Source organism: Eptesicus fuscus, chromosome 13, assembly GCF_027574615.1.
Source record: "Eptesicus fuscus isolate TK198812 chromosome 13, DD_ASM_mEF_20220401, whole genome shotgun sequence".
In the NCBI taxonomy this organism is placed as follows: Eukaryota; Metazoa; Chordata; class Mammalia; order Chiroptera; family Vespertilionidae; genus Eptesicus; species Eptesicus fuscus.
Genome location: NC_072485.1, coordinates 12251548 through 12262590, shown reverse-complemented (window position 1 = coordinate 12262590; position 11043 = coordinate 12251548).

The following is an 11043-nucleotide window of genomic DNA, read 5'->3' as shown; positions in this document are numbered from 1 at the left end:
ACTTATTGGGAGGAAATTTTAGAAAAGCTTTTGTCATGTGAGAATTTTCCCCAGGACTTCAAAGTTAGAAATAAAAAGGCCTGCATGGCCGAAACCGGTTTGGCTCAGTGGATAGAGCGTTGGCCTGCGGGCTCAAGGGTCCCAGGTTCGATTCCGATCAAGGACATGTACCTTGGTTGCGGGCACATCCCCAGTAGAGGGTGTGCAAGAGGCAACTGATCGATGTTTCTCTCTCATCGATGTTTCTAACTCTCTATCCCTCTCTCTTCCTCTCTGTAAAAAATCAATAAAATATATTAAAAAAAATAAAAAGGCCTGCATGACAAAAGCTTTTCTAGTCTAAATCCAGAGAACTGCCCAAATGGACCGCAGCCATTTATCCATAGAGCTTACTGAAAAAATCCTAGTTCAGAGATTGGCTTAGCATTGCCTCTGTTCCTGCAACTGCCTCCCCCCATCTCCTAGTTCTCATGCTTAACATACAGAGAGAGCTGCCAGCAGGAGGCTGCCTTGCGGGAGTGTGATGCAGTTACCTGATGAGATTGTGTTTTTCTCCCCTCAGTGCTTGCAGGGTCTGTAGAGAGGCGAAGGTGGGGGAGGCATTGGTCCCCGCAGTGAAGGGAGAAGGGCCCCTTGTAAAGATGGGATGAGGGGTAGGGAGAAAGGGGGACTGGCAGGTTATCCCCTAGTTGGGTCTTTGCCTAAATAGCAGGCCTGCTGACTTGCCTCTGTGTTGCCACAGCAGGGGACAGGGAACGAAGGGCATCGCCTTGGGGAAAGGAACTGACAAACAAAGATGGGGCCACAGCTGGTTCTCTCCATGGAGGCCCAGAGAATGATTCCCCATGGGCTGATGGCGCCCAAGATGTGACAGCATCGCCCTAATGACACTGCGGCCTAGAGTCGCTGCTGGGAGGGGACAGGGCAGGGCAGGCTGTGGGGACCACCAGCCCACAGGGAGCCCACAGTCTATGCCCTGGAACAGGGGCCCTGGATACAAGCCGAGACCTCGCTCCGTCGAGGGTGGAGATGTCTGTTTTCTCCCTTCCCCTTGCCGGCTCTGCCTGGGAGGAGGGCGTGTAAGGAGGTGTGAGCGAGGCAAGCACGCCTCGTCCTCCAGCACAAGCTGCTAGGACCATAAGGCGAGCCTGAATTAGGCCTGGGGAGGGGACGAGGTAGGGGAAGAGCTTTGAATCATATGAAATTGAAGTTTAAAAACGAACAGAACTGATTCCTAGCCATTTTCCTAAGACATTTTTGAAACTCAAAGGTGACTAAAATGTTATGGAACCTAGTCAAGAGGAAAGATGGGTGGGGCCTCCTACCATTGGGTGGCAATTTTTGCGGAAAAAGGGTTTCTCTTTTTACCCCAGCTATGAGACTCCTCAATAAACCACTTGCAGCATTTGCCGTTCATCTGCATGGGAAGCACCCCGATTTTCAGGTAAAAGCCACTCTTTTCTCTAGCTGATCTTATGAATAACTAGAGGCCCGGTGCACAAAATTTGTGCATGGAGGGTCCCCTAGGCCAGCCTACACCCTCTCCAACCCGGTACCCCTTGGGGGATGTCCAACTGCCGGTTTAGGCCTGATCCTGGCAGTCAGACATCCATCTCACAATCCTGGACCACTGGCTCCTAATCGCTCACCTGCCTGCCTGCCTGGTCACCCCGCACTGCCTCTGCATGCCAGCCTGATCACCCCTAACTGCCCGCCTCCCGCCAGCCTGGTTGCCCCCAACTGCCCCCCTGCCGGCCTAGTCGCCCCTCACTGCCCCCCCTGCTAGCCTAATCACCCCCAACTGCACCCTCCAGCCAGCCTGGTTGCCTCTAACTGCCCTCCCCCCCCTCCCCCCCGCTGGCTTGGTTGCCTCTTACTGCCCCCCCCCCCGCCAGCCTGGTTGCCCAAACTGTCCCCCTCTGTCAGCCTGGTCGCCCCCAACTGCCCTCACCCCCCTGTCGGCCAGGACACCCCTTATGGCCCCCCCACCGACCTGGTTGCCCCACACAGCCTGCTGTTCAGTCATTTGGTCGTCCCTCACTAACCTCCCTGCCAGCCTGGTCATAGGCAGCCATCTTGTGAAGGTGTGAGGGTCAATTTGCATATCACCTCTTTATTATATAGGATTGCTAATGCGTGACAAGCTCTACTTTTAGGGGGACAGTCTTAAAAAGGTGTTCATTAGCAGTTGATATTTAATGTGAGTGCTTCTAGTGTAACTTCAGTTACAGCTATTTTTATCTAATGAGCCTTGGAAGGCTGTAATGAAGCAACACACCCCTGTTGTTCCCATGTGTTTCCTGTGGCAGAGAAAAGCAGGAGCCTTGACTCTGAGGCACGCTCCGCAAACACATAGCACAAACATGGCTGTAGGTCTTATTTAACCTCAGTAAAGAATTAGCAGTTTCAGAAATGATGAATTTTTGAGAACTAGAGTTAGGCTGGAAGCTGGGGGTAGGTCCCACAGTCAAATATGTGAAGTGACGTCTTCCCTTCTCGCTCTCTTCTCCCGGCCAGTCTAGACCCCATCTCTTCTTTATTAGGCCAGCTCTTCTTACTTACTCAGCCTGTCATCCCTAACTGAAAACAGTGTTCTTTTTCCTTGCTTAAAGGAATCATAGGTGCAGCAGGTAGCCTGCTAAGGCAGACATATACGGGGTTCTCACTGAGAAAGGTTCTTCAAATACCTGGTATGAGCATACAGGTCACTTGAAATAGACCTTGTTCTGCAAAGTGACACTTGGCTGCCTCAACCTACTTATGCAAATTTAAGTCGACTGGACCAGCTCGTGCTGAGAGTCTCTGTCCGTTCTGTAGGTTTGGAGGCAGGTGGTCACCTGCGTGGGAGGCAGATCTAAGAAGGCCTTACTGAATTCTGAGTGGCGGGAGAAAATGCCTCAGTGACTGTGAGTACTGCGGTTAGGGCCACACTGACCCTGTCACAGTGCATAGAGTTACTGGCCCAGCTTGTCCCTGGGCTGTGCTGTGAGGGTTACCTCTGAGCCCAAGCCTGAGTCCTGCCAGGGCTGTGCGGGGGTCAACCTGGCACGCTGTGGGGAGGGGCCCACGGGACTCCGCCGGCCTTTGTGTGAGCTGAACTGAGAAAGGCACGAGGAGAAAGCAGCTTATTCTTTCACACGGCTGCCTTGAAGCAGATGCAGGGCAGCTTTCTCCTCTACTTCTGGGTGATGTCTTGGGTAAATCCCGTAGCTTTATCTAGCCATTTGCATGTATAATGGATAATTCCATTTTTTAGGTATTGAAAGCGCAGGCCAGTCTAATATATAACTTTCAGCCTCATCCAATTCAGAGTTCCTTCCCTTTTTAAGCTAAGCCTCCCAGATAGGGAACCTGCAGTAGGAAGGAGGTCATGGGGATGTTGTAGTCACACCCTTTCCCTGCTCACCTCGCCGAGCTGCCTCTGGCTCCACCACAGTTGGAGCAGGAGAGAAAAGAGAGGTAAGGGGCAAAGCAAAACAACACAATAAACCTCTTGTGACGTGGGATCAGGTCACTCTGGGGGTGTCAGACATCCCAAAGCTGACCTTTCCCTGCAATCCCCCAAAGATGGTTCAGGGCTCTCCAGAGAATCCCCTTCGAGGGCTCTCTTTCGAGTGGGTCTCCAGTCCAGGTCCTGCCCTTCGGAATGTCTGCTGTCTGTCCCACACAGACTTCAATGTGGGGGTCAAGATGGTCCTCTTGGCTGGGATTTTTTTCAAAATGACCAAAATCCACCTATCTTTCAGAGGGTCTACATCTTGGGAAGTACCGATGAACTGTGGAAGCACAGGCCATTTCTGAAGCAGCCCTGGCTCTTTGCTTTGTCACTTAAGACTGGTCCAGTCAGCTTCTCACTCTTAGAATAGCTTTGTCCCTGCCTCCTCCAAGTTCCAGGAGAAATATGTCACCATCTCAGTGAAGCCCTAAATGAATCCTCAACGTATAACCTCTAGTTCTACGAAGAAGGGTCCCTCTTGTGTATTGGGTCACATCTGCTGGGCTGGGTTGTAGAGATCATCCTAATGAGTTTTGCAAACATTGGTGTTTCTCTTTGGAATTGTGGACACTTAATATCCTTTGTTCTTAGCTTTGTAATACTAGCTCTGACTGAGAACACAAGGGTTTGGGATGAAGTTCAATTTTTAATGTCATCTTACACTAAGATGCATTGGCAGGAATCAACAGCAATTCTTGCCTACCCTCTTCACACTTCCCTGTGTGCCCCACCAGAGGACACATCTACTCTTTTGTGGCACCAATATTAGGAAGGTGCATCAGTATCTGGCCATCTGGTCACCCTGCATATTGCTGATGTACCACCATCGCACAGGGTCCCTGTGGTCCAAGACTCTGCACCCAGTGCTGGGAATCTTTGTGACGTCATGAACCCCACTGCCGGCGGTCCAGTGGTTTCCTGGGAGGTGTCCCTGTCTCTGTGGGTGCTGATGGGGAGTGAAATGTGTGCTGTCCCCGTTCCTGAGGAATGTGCCTCTTCTGCTGCTGCCTTCCTCTTGCTCGGAGTGTCTCCACATGACCTCCTCAGCAGGTCAGGCTGTAAGGAAACAAAGCAGAAGGCCCAGTTTTCTTTGAGAAGCAGAGTAGGGGAAGTTTTAGACAGAACCAGACATAAATTAGCATCTCAACACATTGTTCTGCCTCATGTAGATGAGAATATGTTTTAATAAGGGAGAAATACAGCATAACGAGGGGACCGAATTTAACTTTAGGGCGGGTTTAGGGCATCATAGTGTCCCAGGCAAATGGACTGCGTTACTTTCCTTGGCTGCTGTAACAAATGATCACAAACTTGGTGGCTTAAAACAACAGAAATTGCCCTAGCCAGTTTGGCTCAGATAGAGCGTCGGCCTGCGGACGGAAGGGTCCCAGGTTTGATTCAGATCAAGGGCACATACCTCAGTTGGAGGCTCCTCCCCAGCCTGGACCCTGGTCAGGGCTCGTGCAGGAGGCAACCAATCAATGTGTTTATCTCACATTGACATTTCTCTCTGTCTTTCCCTCTCTCTGAAAATCAATGGAAAAATATATTCGGATGAGGATTAAAACAAAAAAACAACAACAATAAAAAAACAACAGAAATTTATTATCTCATAGTTATGGAGGCCAAAAGTCTGAAATCAAATTCCTTGCATTCAGCACACACACTCCAAAGGTCCTAGGGGAGATTTCTTTGTTCTTTTCCAGCCTGCGTTGGCTGGATCACTCTAGTCTCTGCCTCTGTCTTCATATCATCGTCTCTTCTCCTTCTTCGTCTCTTATAAGGACATTGTCATTGGGTTTAGGGCTCACCCAGGTAATCCAGGATGATCTCAAGATCCTTAACAGAATTATATCTGCAAAGACCCTTTTCCCATATAAGGACACATTCACAGGTTCCAGGGGTTGGGGTGTGACATGTCTTTTGGGGACCACCATTCAACCCTCCACAGGGCCCAACAGTACGAAGTCCCTGAAGTTTCTACCCTGAACTCTCAGAGCAGCTCATTTCTGTGTCACTACTTAACGTGCTCTGTGCTGTTTGCATTATTGTCTTTGGTTTGGGAGATGTTTTCTACCTCCAGAGCGTGCGTGTGTTGAAGGCAAGGACTTTGTCTCTGCTAATGATGCGCCACCCTCCCCCAACCCCCTCTCCCCCTAGAGTCCAGCACAGTGTGTGCACTCAAAGCACCGAACTCAGCTGCACATTCAGCATCATGTCCTCCAACTATGGAGGACAAAGTAAGGAAATGACAGTTCTTGAAACTAAAGTTAATAAATCATCATAATGAATTAGACAGCCTCTCTTTAGAAATCTCTTTGGGGGAAATGGTTTTGGTGAGTGCTTCTGAGAAGATCAGGGAGCTGCTTAGATCCCAGTCTGGGATCCAAGGTGCTTCCCCCCAAAAAAGGCAGGCACCAATTTCGAGTGTAACTAATGAATGAGAGGCTGTCATTTTGGAAAGGGTGACATGTCTATCTTGAAGATCTATAATAACAGACGTCTCTGGTGGCTGTTTAGGGACATTAAGAAGCGTTTGGGATGAATTTGCAGTTGCTAATCTATCATTGCCAGGGTGTCTGCGGTCGCGTTAAAGCTGCACCACTGAGTGGAGTTGGGATAAAACCCAAACATCGCCATATCTCTTTGTTCTGTGTTGGCATGCTTACCACAGCCCTTATGGTGACACGTCAGTTTCCCAGGTAATTTGACAGCTGGAGGTGAGGTGACAGGGGTGAGGGAGGGCTGTGCCCTGCACACTCTCCATGAGTGTGCCAGTCACCATTAAGAGCTGCCTTCTGACTAAATTAAATCGGCCCTCTTGGCAGTGACTTGTGACTTGGGATAGCAGCAGTCCATTCACAGAGTGTGACTGATCCTACAGCGAACAGATAAAATGATCTGAACTTGCCAGGCTTGAGGTGAGATCCTCCTCTCTAGGTTGTCCCTCTCTCTCACTTACCACTAAGGTTTTCTGTTAGAGAGGGATTGGGCAGCAAGGCTGGGGGCGAGGGGGGGGGAGAGGGGGAGGGAATAGCGGCCCATAGGCAGGATCTAGCTTTGACAATTGACTTGGCTGCCGAGGAAAGAGTTAAGTGGGGAAGAAGGAAAGAAGGGTGAGGGAAAGCAGACACAAGATTTTATGTGGAAGGATGCTTGGGTAAGGTGTCTAATGTTGCCTTCTTTTAAAAGCATGGAGGGCATCTGCAAATAAATCAGACCAGAGACAGTAATTCAGCACAGATGCCAGACTCTCAGATTAACATCGATGGCAGCACCGTCCAGGGTTCTCTTCAATTTTCTTTAAGATGCTGGGATGCCAGAGACCCATGGGGCCCGAGTAGCAATAAGGAGAATGCTCTTGGATTGATAGTTGCGTGTCATCTACTTAAAAAGCCTAGGGAGAAATGTAAAGAGGAAGAAACCACGCTTGGCTCAATCACAGACGCTGCTTTTAAGCAGATGCACATTCAATTGCAGACTTTGTTTTTCCTCCAATTAGTCTCCAAATGAGTAACTCACAGTTTCCATTTGCATGGTTCGTTTTGTTTCCTAATGAGGTAAAATGATTATTTCTTGGTTCAAAGAAAGTCTTTTCAAGGACACCAGACTGATAGTGTTTTAATCCTTTAAAAATGAAAAACTTTTCCTTTTAGTAGTAAAAACAACATTTTGAACTGAGATTCCCAGGTATTTGCTTTTTCCCCTGCCAGCCTCGGGGTGTGGATGGTGTCATGTACCTCTTAGGAAACGGTGGGGAGACCAACGGTTCCCCTCTCTGGTTACATCTGACCCACGGGCTGTCAACCCACGGGCCTATGAGCTGGCCTGTGAGGTGGCCCGTGAGCTGGTCCGTGAGCTGGCCCGTGAGGTGGCCCGTGAGGTGGCCTGTGAGGTGGCCCGTGAGCTGGCCTGTGAGGTGGCCTGTGAGCTGGCCCGTGAGCTGGCCCGTGAGGTGGCCTGTGAGGTGGCCTGTGAGGTGGCTTGTGAGGTGGCCCGTGAGGTGGCCTGTGAGGTGGCCTGTGAGGTGGCCCGTGAGCTGGCCTGTGAGGTGGCCCGTGAGGTGGCTTGTGAGGTGGCCCGTGAGCTGGCCTGTGAGCTGGCCTGTGAGGTGGCCTGTGAGGTGGCTTGTGAGGTGGCCTGTGAGGTGGCCTGTGAGGTGGCTTGTGAGGTGGCCCATGAGGTGGCCTGTGAGCTGGCCTGGGAGGTGGCCTGTGAGGTGGCCCGTGAGGTGGCCCGTGAGCTGGCCCGTGAGGTGGTCTGTGAGCTGGCCTGTGAGCTGGCCTGTGAGGTGGCCTGTGAGGTGGCTTGTGAGGTGGCCCGTGAGGTGGTCTGTGAGGTGGCCCGTGAGGTGGCCTGTGAGCTGGCCCGTGAGGTGGCCTGTGAGCTGGCCTGTGAGGTGGCCTGTGAGGTGGCCCGTGAGGTGGCCTGTGAGGTGGCCTGTGAGCTGGCCTGTGAGCTGGCCTGTGAGCTGGCCTGTGAGGTGGCTTGTGAGGTGGCCTGTGAGGTGGCCCGTGAGGTGGTTTAGTGGTAAGCTCTGCTCAGAGGAAGGAGCTGGGCTGGCTGGATGCCCACTCTCTGGAACTCAAATGGGGAAATACAGAGACAACTAGGTGGCCGGGAGTAGAATCTGAAGCTGATGAGAACTATGATAGAAAGAGGCCAATCTGAGAGCCATGATGAGCCATGAGTAAATAAGCCGAAGTTGCCAATAAAAGTTATTCTGTAGAAAAAGTCTATACAGGCGGAGGTCACAAAGCCCGTTGGGAGTGGAAAAGCAGGTGAAGAAGAGCTGAGTCATGTTCGGGGCAGACACCAGCGTGAAGAGTCATGAGCTGGGAAACCACGTGGCCTTTCATTCCCGATTATCTTCCATTTTTGGCTTCAAGGGGCCCTGTGGCTCCAAAATGTAACCTCTTTGTCTGTGGTCCAATCACTTTTCTTGGTCACCTATTTCCCTAAGTCCACGTTAAAGAGCCCCATGGTTAAGGCACCATTTTTGTTTATTTTTAATCACGTGTGGAACTTACTGGCTCAGGTACCCAGGGAGTCCCAAGGCGGGGGGGTTTCAGTGGGCATTTTCCAGGGGAGCAGGACTGCTGCCTCCTCCGAGAATTCTCACCTGGGACCCTTGTTAGGCTGCGTTCATGGTCACACGGGCTTCCCTTCCTTCTGATGTGAGTGGCAGCAGCTCCTGGGGACTCCTCTCTTCTCTAATTGCTCAAAAGAATCCCTGGAGCTCACTCCAAGTTGCCAGCTAATGGACCAAACCTGTCTCAGCAAGGGCCAGTCTCCCCTTTACTTGAGGGGAAATGGAATAACTGCTAAGGAGGAACTGCAGTGTTCACTCAGGTCTTCATTCATTGCACATTTTATGGGTTTAAAACCATCAATGGCTTCCCATAGCAATGAAAATAAAATAAAAATTTTCATCGTGGCCTGGGAGACCTGCGTGACCTGATTCACGCCTGATTCCCGGGCTGTGTCCTGAGTCCTTCCCCCTCCTCCTCACTTTGCACTCCATCCACACTGGTTTTTTCCCCCTTATTTTTTCCATCACCATTTATTCCCCATACACCCTCTAACACCCCCTCCCCCGGCAATCACCACATTCTTGTCCTTCTTCATGAGTTCTTTTTTGCTCAATCCCTGCCCCCTCTCAATACTCAATACCACCCCCCACCAGAGCTGTCAGCCTGCTCTCTATCTATGGGTCTGTCTCTATTTTGCTTGTTAGTTCAGTTTGCTCATCAACACTGAGTTTTTAATTCCTCAAAAGGTCCAATATCATCCCCACCTCAAGGGCATCACGCACGCTGCTGGAGCATGCTCTGCTTGGGACTCCCTTCACCTTTTCATCCAGCCGTCAGTGAGTAAGCTTAGGCTTTAAGATGAGGACAGTGTCTTGAAGGAAAAGTAAGTAGAGTTTGAGAGAAAAGAAGGGGAGGAGACCTAATCTCGATGAGGGAGGAGGCAGACAGGAGGGTTCAGGAAAAGCCTGCTAAGCTGGTGAGTGAAGACTGGCTGGCTCTCACCTGTTTGGCACCTGATTCTCTTACTAGACAGAGCCCCAGAGGCATGCTTATGGGCTGGCTAAATGAATATTAACACAGCCCACCAGGCCAGCGTTATTGTTTCTGTAAACCAACGAGAAAGTCAAGACTGGGAATGCGGAAGTGACTTGCCAGTGTCATCAGGCCTTGTCCTCTTGGAAGTGACTCAGACAGGACTAGATCCCAAAGCAGTCCCTGGCTCGTGTGCACTACAGGGCCCCCCAAACCGAAGCTGGAAGTGGATTTGTGCTTCAGGTCCAAAAGGCTAAGCACACCCTGAGCTCCGGTCAGACTGGACGCTCTTCCACACCTGTCCTGAGCTTCCCACCCTGCGTCTCTGCCCCTTCTATTTGCTCCACCTGGAAAGACTTGCCTTCTTGTCTGTCCAAACCCTGCTCCCCGTTCAGAGGCCACCTCAGATATATCTTTGAAACTCTGTTTGTACTTTTGTTACGATGCCACCATCTGCCTTATGTTAGGGTTATTTATGTACACCTCTCTCCTGTCAGCTAATTCCCTGGAGAGATGAGGTCCTATCCTGTTTGTATTCGTCACCCTTAAAGCACTTAGCACAGTGCCTTGCATATGCTCACGAAAAACCATAAGCCTGGATCCTGAAGCCTCACCCCTGCTCTCGTCCAGAGCTGTGTTTCTCACTCAGAAGACGGGGAGCTTGGCGGTTCCTCTTGCTCACTGAAGAGTGTGGACGAGAAAGCATCTTGCCTGACATCCAGGCTCGCCTCTGCTGGGGACCAGCCAAGTCACATAGTCTCTCAGTCCCTCCCCGCCCCCACCCCCTTTAAAAATAAATTGGAAAACCTAAGATGGTATATGTAAATATAAATTTAGATATGCCTGTAAACAAATATATAAATGCGAGCTATTATAAAGTTCGACCGTTGCCTCTTGGTGTCTTGGAGGTGTTGGTTGGTCACACGTGTTGATGAACCAGCTTCCTGCTCTGATTGGCTTTCTCGTGTTGCTTTCTTTGTTCCAGCTCTTTAGCATGTAAGTGGATGCCTGGCTCCTGGTTTGTCAAATAAATAAGTGCAAGAGAAGGAAATAGAAAATGCACTCCCTTCCAGCACTCCTATAGTAAGTAGTCTTACACCAAACTCTCACGATCCAGCCATCCACTCTTGTTCACCAGGCTGTACACCACGCAGCCAGCTGGCTGGGACAGGTCACCCATTTCTTGAGCTTGTCTCTTGGCAGAAAGCCTGGTGTACCCACCGCCGCGTCGGCATCATCAGGAGGGCCTGACCACCGTGTTACATCCCGGTGACCTAATGCCCGGGCGCAGGCCTGCGCTCTGCCTCGATGGCCGCATTCTCTGTCGCCCGCTCTGCTCTGGGGAGCTCTGTGTTTCAGGGTTGGCAAGGCAGTGCTTCAGACTGAGGCTTCTCTTTGTCTCTCCAGACAGCAGTCTCCCTTCCCAGGCCACCCAGGATGCCTGGCTGGCAAATGTCCTTACCGTAGTCACGTGATAACTCT